The 9,044-nt window shown below is 41.7% G+C and overlaps 1 long non-coding RNA gene across 1 annotated transcript in view; it reads right to left on the minus strand.

Annotated features, from left to right (window-relative positions):
- Positions 1-8,717, minus strand: part of LOC102472502 (uncharacterized) — a 28,998-nt gene extending 20,281 nt beyond the window's left edge. Inside the window, exons 1-2 of the long non-coding RNA XR_001371470.1 lie at positions 8,556-8,717; positions 2,058-2,180 (exon numbers count right to left, since the gene is read on the minus strand). This is a non-coding gene — a long non-coding RNA (uncharacterized LOC102472502). The remainder of the gene's footprint in view (positions 1-2,057; positions 2,181-8,555) is intronic.
- Between the last annotated feature and the right edge of the window lie 327 nt (positions 8,718-9,044).

The following is a 9,044-nucleotide window of genomic DNA, read 5'->3' on the forward strand; positions in this document are numbered from 1 at the left end:
TCAAAAGCACTAGTGAATATATCACTTACAAGAAAACATTTCTTTGGAGTAGAGATGGGAAGGCAGGTCATGCCCATGCTCTGGCCATAGTTATAATGTTTGTCATCATTGTACTCATGGGTATGGAGATACCACTGACAACCTGGTCCTCATTCAAGCATTTGACTATGAGAATATTTCGACTCCCAAATATTTCTCAGACTAGAAATCTAATGTTCTTTCTCCTACCTCTTCACCTTGCCTAACACTTATTCCTTGTCTTTCATGTTAGGTATTATGGGGTCATCAGAAAAGTCATGACATACTTTTCTGTTTTTCTATGCAAAAATGCATCATACCTTTCCCAACAACCCTATACTTAATCCACAATGTGCTTCCTGACCAGTGAAGCCAATGCTGAGTTAGGCAGTCACCCTGTATTCTCCAATAATGCCCTATATTCCTCAGTCGCAGCACTTCTCACTACCTGGTTATGAATCTTTTCCTCCACCATATTTAAGTTTCAAGCTATCTTGTTTATTTTGGTCCCTGTTGTATCCTCAATGCCTAACGGTCTTTGACAATTAGTAATTAAATAATCTTTGTTAAATAAATGAGTGTGCTAGAGAGTCAGAAAGAGAATTCACTCCCAAGCATTTGACTATGAGAATATTTCGACTCCCAAATATTTCTCAGACTAGAAATCTAATGTTCTTTCTCCTACCTCTTCACCTTGCCTAACACTTATTCCTTGTCTTTCATGTTAGGTATTATGGGGTCATCAGAAAAGTCATGACATACTTTTCTGTTTTTCTATGCAAAAATGCATCATACCTTTCCCAACAACCCTATACTTAATCCACAATGTGCTTCCTGACCAGTGAAGCCAATGCTGAGTTAGGCAGTCACCCTGTATTCTCCAATAATGCCCTATATTCCTCAGTCGCAGCACTTCTCACTACCTGGTTATGAATCTTTTCCTCCACCATATTTAAGTTTCAAGCTATCTTGTTTATTTTGGTCCCTGTTGTATCCTCAATGCCTAACGGTCTTTGACAATTAGTAATTAAATAATCTTTGTTAAATAAATGAATGCTTTGGGCTCTTAGGTCAAAAGTTTGCTTCTAGAACTTACCTAAGCTTATTACCAAATCTTCAGAGAACAATCTAGATAAAAGATGTGGACAATAAGACAACGTTGGAATGCAAAATGATGTGCATATTCCAAGAAGAGTGGAGAATAAATAGCTGTCAGCTAATACAAATCATGAGCCACACAAATGGACTCAGGCGAGAGTGTTCAGTTGACCTAAATTATCTGGATAATTCATTTTGCTTTAGTCCTTAAACTCCTTTATCACCTTTATAATTGGGTAGTTGGAAAAGTTTGGCACTCCCAGTAAAGAATGTGGACAGGTTCCAAGGCACTGACCCTCCTTCTATCCAGTTTCATCCCTATTAGTTCCATTTCATTCCTTTTAGTTCCAGTTGGTTCCCTGGTTTAAGTGCTTCAGAACCATTTCAGATCTGCTCTCTGATTCGACCAATTTTATGATCGAACCTCAGCGAACTTCAGTGTCTGTTTTTTACTTTGCACATTTTTCTGACATTGAGAATGTTGATGTCAACTTTTAAATAGGAAAGGCAAGACTTCACAATATCTTCAGAAAAATTCTTATTGTTATCTTAAGTCTTCCTGTTTTTTGCAATTTATCTTAAATCACATGATTAAACAAAAATAGCTACCAGAAGGCTTGCTATCACCAAGGCTGCCTCTATAGGAAGGAATCACTTCAAACAAAAATGAGTTAAGATTTCTATTGAAATGGCAAGTCGATCCAGTCAACAAGAGTAATAATAAGAGTTGACACTACGGATGTCAATTAGCTTTTGCTGTTTAACCAACTGCCCCAACACTCAGTCGCTTAAAACAATTTTTTATTTAGCTCTGAATTCTATGGTTTAGCTGCATGCTCTCCTGCCGCTAGCTGATTCAACTGATCTCCGCTGTTGGTCACTTATACCTCTGTAGTCAGTGGTTGGTTAGTGGCTGGATGATCTGGAATAACCTCACTTACATGTCTGGCAATTTTCTGACAGGCTGTCAGCAGGGGCATCTTGGTTCTCCTCCATGTGGCCTCTCATCTTCCAGGCCTCTTATCCTCCAGGTGGCTAGTTCAGACTCATTAGCATGCCAGTGTCTAGGTTCCAAACCCAACAAAAGAAACTTCCTGAGCAAGCCATTTTCAAGTCTCTGTTTGCTTCACATTTGCTAATACTCTAGATCACATGGCTAACCATGCTTTGAGGGGTGAGGAAATACTCTACCTCCTATTGGGTGTCTGTAATATCAGAGTGGAGCAGTTGTAAAGAGGGAAGGATTTGTGTTATTTTTACAATTCCACCATAATATAATTTGTATACAACTTACCTGGTTCAGTTATAACAGCCCTGTGAAGGAGTACTTATTTCCATTTTATGGATGAAGACACTGAAGTAGGAAGAAGCGAAATAAAATGCTGATAGCCGTACCACTAATAAATGGCAGAGCTGAGATTTGGACTCAGTTCTGCATTGCTTTCTCTAATCATTCTGCTCTGTGACTAGCCCAAATACTAACTGGCTGTTAACAGGTTGTTAATCTGAACTCAAGGCTTTTTTAAATTAGTATTTCATGTATATAGGCAGTAGCCTCCATCTGTGTTTATCAAATTTTTCAAAATATTTTGCAGAGATTATTTTCATTACCAGTTCAATAAAACCTCAAGCTCCAGATGTGGTTAGTCAGGCTCTCTTCTCCCGAATTTTCAAGCCCAAGGCACTTTATGATAATGAAACCTCTACTCCTTCCACTCCTTAGTAACCTTCCTTTTCCATTTATACACAGACAGGATCTTCCTTTTTCTTTTCTTTTTTCTTTTTTATTTAAAAGAATTATCTATTTAACTTTATTTATTATTATTATTATTATTTTGGAGAGGTTTTTGCTATAGAGCACTCACCAGAAAGACAGAGAGAGACAGAAAGTGAGAAATCATCCCCACCCCTACTCCCCGGGGGGGATGGCCATGCCACAATCCTTTCTCTTCCATTCTCCTCTCAGGATCTTGAGCACACACACACCTGCGCTAGGCGTGAGCTTAAGTCACCAGGTTCAAGACTCAAACTGCAGTCAACAACATGGGAGTCCAGCGACATAACCATTTTCAAGGCGTGAAATTCTCCTGTGGGTTCCACCTTTAGAAGAGGCAAGGCTCAGAACCTATTCCCAGCCCCAGTTCTCTTTTCAAGACCTGGGAGAACTCAGGGCTGTATCCTCTTTGCATAGATAAGAACTGGTCATGTGATCCCTTCAAGTTCCAGACAGATTGATAACTACACCGGAAATGAAACCAGAGCCACTGTGAACGGCAGTGCCTGGGGTTTGTCCTCTCCCGGTTCCTGCAAAGGTGAATTTTCTCTATTTCTTGTTTCTGCCCCTCCTCTCCTCCCATGACCCACCTTTCCTCCCTGGCTCCTATAGCTGCTCTCTTACTCCATCCTTCTCCTCATTACAGTCCTCTTGATTCTCACTCCTTTCACTTCCAGGTCTTTCTGACCCAAACTTCTTTCCCTCTCCTCCCCATTCCTCTCATTGGCTGAGGAATGCCATTTAGCCATAGAAATGGGCCCCACAGATGCCTTTGGCTGCAATTTCAAGAGATGGAGGACCCACGAGGTACATTAAATGCACTTGATGAATCTAGTACTCCTGTTTAATTGGAGGAAATAGAAATATATTATTTCTTACTTTGATCTATTCTAGTTCTACTCTGAAGTCTCCCATTGAGCAGGAATAAATTTATCTTCATTTGACAATTTTATGGTCCAAATCTGCTAACTCTGTCCATTTATCTGATTTAAAATACACCAAAGGATTGGACTGCTTTAACAGAAATCTGACCATGGCCAACAGCTCTTGCCATCGACAGCAACTTTTTGCCGTAGGTAAGGTTCTCAGTGTGGATGTAAAAGGCCTTGAATTCTGTCATCCCTGATCAGGGCCTCCTAGTTAAGCTTACCTCTTTGAATGACCATTATTCAGCAATAGAAATGATTCAGTAATAAAAACAAGTGCTGATTTTTTTTCTTCTTAGAAGATTTATTAAAGCTTCTCAGAGGTTGTTTTTATAAAACCCAGCCCTTAAAGTAGCTGACCTTAAAAATGTGTTTATCTAAGCTATATTCTCCAAATCGTTGACCAACATGATAAATAATTTATTTAATGTTTCCTTAAATATTATTTTGTTTGGTTTAAACCCAAAGTAGAAACTTCTTCTCCCAAAAAGGAACACTGTCTCATTTTTGTATACAATGGAAACACTTGGGAGCAAATAAAAGAAATGTAATCTTTTTCACAAATTTTGGCTTACTAAATGAACACTGGTTAATCCAGGGGTTGCAAAATAAATGTTATGACATTTGGCTGTTAAATTAGGAGCTGAGAATTTTGGTTGATGGTTATATGCTTATTTTGAGCATTTTCTTACACTAGTAGGAAAGTAAATATCTACAAATAAATATAGGAAGTAGGGCCCAAAGGATTATCAATAGTAAAATGCCCTCCACCCAAACATGAAGGAACATTCACATGGGCTGTGTTCACATTGACAAGTTTTTTTTCCACAGGTTTTGGTAAATCTAGAGTTTAGCTACATTGAAATCACTTTCAGGTGAATTTGCTAAACATGTTCATGTACCTTCCTCTGCTGAACTGTCCTTCAATCCATAGGAGCAGTAATCACAAAATTCCTACCCCCACCACAGGCATGGTCCCTAACATAGGCCAGATGATTAATTTCACTATATAGGATTCTGTGACCGGTCAAATCACACATGTGGCTCAACCTGAGCCAATTATAATCCTTGGACTTCTCCACATGGATGAGAAATAGGAGGAGGAGGAGTCCACTGTCACAGAACTAGAAGCAAATTAGAGGGTGTGTAAAAAATCTTGACTGAGCCAGCAGGTGGCGTGGAGGTCAGGGCGGCTGGATTCCATGTGGCTGACTGCATGGTTTGAGCCCTCCCTTCCTCCACCCCACCCCCAGCAGCTTGGAGAACACATTGGGTACGTGTGTGTGAATGCCCAGTGTACTGGGAGAAGAATGTAGGAAAGGGGATTGCAGCGTGGTCATGTCTCCTGAGGGGTGATTTCTCTCTCTCTCTCTCCAGTGAGTACACACACCCTATAATAAAAATAAATAAATAAATGAAGAAGAAAGCCTGATTACAGAGACCAGAACTGAGCAATAGCAACTGGGTGATTTTTTTTTTTTTTTGAGAGGTTTTTGCTATAGGGCGTGTGCACTAGCCAGACAGACAGAGAGAGACAGAAAGCAAGAAATCACTCCCCAGGGGGGATGGCTACTGCAATCCCTTCTCCTCCATTCTCCTCTTGGGATCTTGGGTGATTTTTGCCAGTGCTGTAAAAGGTCTTGAATCCCACCATCCCTGACCATTAATTCCCTTTTTTGCTTAAGCTGGCTGGAATCAGTGTTGATATGTTGCCATGAATAACCAGTCCAAAATAAATAAATAAATAAATAACCAGTCCAGACCAAGCAGTAGGTTGGAGATGAGGCATAAGTGGACCTCAAAGGATATTTGCTTATTGTTTTCCACTGGCTTTGATTTAGATTTATGCCTGTCTTTAGAGCTCCATGTACTTCTGTTCACCTTTTTCTTTGTTTGTTGTTGTTTTCTTTTTTTTTTTTCTTGGTGGAGTGTTCCTTGCAGGAGCAAGAGGTTGGAATTGTCTAGTCAGTCTCACAGTGATGGGCACGATAACCATAGTCTAGACTAAGCCAGTGCCCTGAAAGCATTCTTGCTGATTTCAGGGCACATCTCTGGATTAACATTAAACATGGGTGTGTGCTCAATGACCTGGGAATTCTTACACTTTATAATTATGAAACAAGTGTGTGAAGGCTCACTTTGGGGCCAGTTGGAAACTTACTTGGCACCTTAAAAATAAGGCACAGTACATGGTGGTGAACATATGCATGTATAATTTCATGTAAAGTTTCATATCCCTCATCCCTCATATCCTATTTTGGAGGTACCTGTACTGTCTCATTTCACAGATAAGGAAGGAACACCAAAAATTGCTCAGAAACATGATCAAGGTCACACAGTTAATGAGTTTTAGGGGCTGGATGAAATTCCAGGTCTAAAGTATTTTACTTCTTCCTAAACCTTAGCCATTATGCTGAGAAGTTAAAAAGCAGAGGGATGGCCACAGGGAACATCAGTCTACCACATGAGATTTGGGAAGGCTGCTGAGAATAGTCACCTGTAAGCAAAGAACCTTGAACTTGAAGCTAGACTATTCTAGGGATGACATCCTCGTTCTGCCACTTTCATCTTCTGTGCTCCCAGATGCATGTCTTTATTCTTCTAAGTCTGCTTCCTCTATTGTAAACAAAGGCTAATAATACAGCTGCCAAATACAGCTGCCACCAATTCTCCCATTCCCGTATATGAATGCCATTCCTTGCATGAAGAGGAGGACTCTATTTCCCTCTCCTTAAATCTGGGTTGGTACTGGGATTTGTTTGGAGCAATAAAAAGGGGAGGAAGTGACATCCTTGGGCCTCTGGGCCCAGACCTCAAGCTTCTATTCCTTCTCTATTGATACCCAGACCTATGCCTTAAGTAAGTCCAGTCTGGGGCCGACAGATGGCATAGTGATTAAAGCTCAGGGCTCTACATGGTCAACTGCGATTTGAGTCCTGTACCCAGCGGCCTGAAACTCATGCGGGGCACATGTGCATGCATGCCCAAAATCCCAAGAGGAGAATAGAGGAGAAGGGTCTGTGGTATGGCCATCCTCCTTGGAGGGTGATTTCTTGCTTTGTCTGTCTCTCTGTTTCTCTGGTGAGTGTGTCTGCACTATAGCAAAAATCTAAAAAAAAACTAACCTAATGAATGATGGGAGGCCCAAAAGGATGGCTTTGACTATTCAGGCCTTGCCCAAGCTCTCAACTGAAAAACTCTAAGCAAGACCAGCAGAAGAACCTGCCCAACTAACACCAGTCAATTCATAGAACTGTAAGAAATAATATTGTTATTTTAACCCATTAGTTTTGGGGATATTTTGTTTTACATCAATAGACAGCAACTGACATACTTATCTTGCTGGGTTGTTGGGAGAATTAAGCATGTTAATGTATATAAAAACTAGACAGTGTTGGATATTCATGTATTTAGCAAGTGTCTACTCGGCAAGAACTCTGTGCCCAATACTGCTTAAGGCAATGGGGATACTGACACAAGCCAGACAAAGTCCCTGTTCTCTCGGAGCTTACACTGTAAGAGGAGGAACAACAAATAATCTAAAATAATAATGTAATGCCAAGAACAGATTATTGCTCAGAAGAGTTGCTAGATCACAGCACTGTATTATTTGTATATTGTGTTAATTATCCTTGTCTTGCTCTTGGTTCATGCCTTCAGAAACTTGATGAAAATAAAACCAGGTGGGGCTAACAGGTGACATGGAGGTTGAAGTGGCCGAATCTCACATGGCCGACTCTGCAGTTTGAGTCCCAGACTCAGACATGCTGGGACATGTGCATGCATGCCCAAAGTCCCAAGAGGAGAATGGAGGAGAAGGGACTGCGGTGTGGTCAACCTCCCTGGGGGGTGATCTCTCTGTCTCTGTCTCTGTCTTTCTGGTGAGCGCACACACCCTATAACAAAAACCTCTCCCCAAAAAAGAAGAAAATCAGCCTCATCTTTTCCTGTATATCCATGATTCCTATAGCTTCCACCCATTTGCATAGTTTATTTTAATTATTTGTTTTCATCTCATCTATCCTCATTGGCCAAGAGCTTTCATGGGTAGACAGAGGCATGTTTCATTTGAATCCTCTGTGATTTGAGCAGAGGTTGACACCCAGTAGGTGCTAAGGGAACATTTATTGACTGATTCTACAAATGCATGTCATGGGGTGAAGCGAACCAGGCCACCCATTCACTCCTCACTGTGGTTAAAGTCCCCAAGCTGAGAGAGACTCAATATGTAGCTGCCACCCTCCCTGGAGATTCTGCCGAGTTCAGTCCAACTTCTCACTTCCCAAAGAGGTTCGTTGGTGGCCTGCTAGTGTGCACCTCCAAGCTCAGCCTGAGGAAATCCTGCCTTACTAGGGACTAATTGCTGAGAATAACCCCCTCCTGTCTTATACACCTAGACAGAAACCTCTAGAACTGTCACCAAAAGGGATACGTACACCTATACTTCCCTTGAGCTGAACCCCTAAACCCACTGAGATACAGAGAAGGACATCTGTCAGGACAGGTAGACCCCAGGAAACCCGGGACCTGTCCCCCTTTTACCCAGCAGCTAGACTACAAGTTCTAGAAAAGCCTCAACAGGGAGGAGCCTGATTTTAAAAAAAAAAAAAAAAAAGCAAGAGGAGAGACTTCCTGAGACTTTCTTTCCTTCCCATCTGACCCCTCCCCATCTGACCCAGAGGAAACAACCTCCCAGTTTGCCTCATGAAAAATACCAGGTCCAATTTCAAAGAAAACACCTTGGTTGTATCTAGCCACAGGCCGACGGGTATGCTTCTGCCCTTCCCACCAAGCCCTTCTTTCTTCTCCACTGGACCAGATACCAACAGGGCAACTTTGTCCTCCCGAGCAGCTCCGCATTCCAAAGAGGGGCTGTTGCTATTTGCTACTCTGGGAGAGAAAGCTCGTCATGGGCCTTCCCCCTACGGATCTTTCCCTGCCTCTCCTCCAGCTGCTCCTGGTTCAAGCCTCTGCCTGCCCCGGCTAATAATGCCTTGTCACGCAGTGACAGAATTATGGTCTCACACTGGTTTCACATGTCACAAATAATTGCACTCATTGCGCATCATATTGAAGTTGTCAGGACTCTCTTACGCCTATAATTTGTGTGAGTTGATCATACTTTGGTAAATCAGCAGGTCATGACCTGTGCCCTTTAGCCCCAGTGGCTGGCTGAGAACGACCTACAAATCTCATGACAGGGACAACAGAGAGGGTATGAACTGTTC

The sequence above is a fragment of the Tupaia chinensis genome, unplaced genomic scaffold (genome assembly GCF_000334495.1).
Source record: "Tupaia chinensis unplaced genomic scaffold, TupChi_1.0 Scaffold140534_1, whole genome shotgun sequence".
Lineage (NCBI taxonomy): Eukaryota > Metazoa > Chordata > Mammalia > Scandentia > Tupaiidae > Tupaia > Tupaia belangeri.